The following is a 1,102-nucleotide window of genomic DNA, read 5'->3' on the forward strand; positions in this document are numbered from 1 at the left end:
TGTGTGTGTGTGTGTGTGTGTGTGTGTGTGTGTGTGTGTGTGTGTATGCGTGTGGGGGTGAGGATCAGGACCCTGTGCTGTGAATACAAGGGTTGTCAATATGAAAGCATGCGTTTCTGTGTTCTTGCCTATAAAAGGGGATATGGGGGGGATGTGTGTGGGTGTGTATGTGTGAGAAATAGGTGAAAGTCTGTCTGACTGTCTATCATACTGTGTGGGTATGTGTGTGTGTGTGTGTATATATATATATATACACACACACACACGTGTACATATAGAATTACACACGTACATATATACACACATACATATATACATACATACATGCAAATATATTTATATATGCACAAACACATCTATAAAGAGTGTGTGTGTGTACATACATGTATATATATATATATATATATATACATATATATATATATATATATGTACACATATATGTATACACACATACAGTGCATGCCTGTGAACACAGGAAATTTGTTTTATTAAGAGTTCCCTCCCTCGCACCTGTCCCACCTCTGCCACCCCAAACACGGCTCATTCCTCTCTGCTTCAAAACTAGGTTAATAAAACACTAACACACACACCCATGAACTGTGTGTGTGTGTGTGTGTTATGTCTAGTTCTTCCTCTCTCTCTCTCTCTCTCTGACTCTTTCCCAATGTATGTATGTATAGACAGAAACATATATAGCAATACACTTGCAGAAATAGCAACCAAAACTCCCTCCGAATATTTTACTGGCTTTAAAAAAAGTTAAGGGTATCAACACATGAAGTGACGTCGTGTCATTTCTTTGCACACGACAACGTGCGGGATAGGTGACATGACGTCTTTGGATACTCTCTTTTACTTGTTTCAGTCCTTTGACTGCGGCCATGCTGGAGCACTGCCTTTAGTCGAGCAAATTGACCCCAGGACTTATTCTTTGTAAGCCTAGTACTTATTCTATCGATCTCTTTTTGCCGAACCGCTATGCTACGGGGACGTAAACACACCAGCATCGGTTGTCAAGCGATGGTGGGGGGGACAAACACATACACATCTACATATATATATATATATGTATATATAAACACATGTATACGATGGGCTT

This window comes from Octopus bimaculoides, chromosome 30, assembly GCF_001194135.2.
Source record: "Octopus bimaculoides isolate UCB-OBI-ISO-001 chromosome 30, ASM119413v2, whole genome shotgun sequence".
Classification (NCBI taxonomy): Eukaryota; Metazoa; Mollusca; class Cephalopoda; order Octopoda; family Octopodidae; genus Octopus; species Octopus bimaculoides.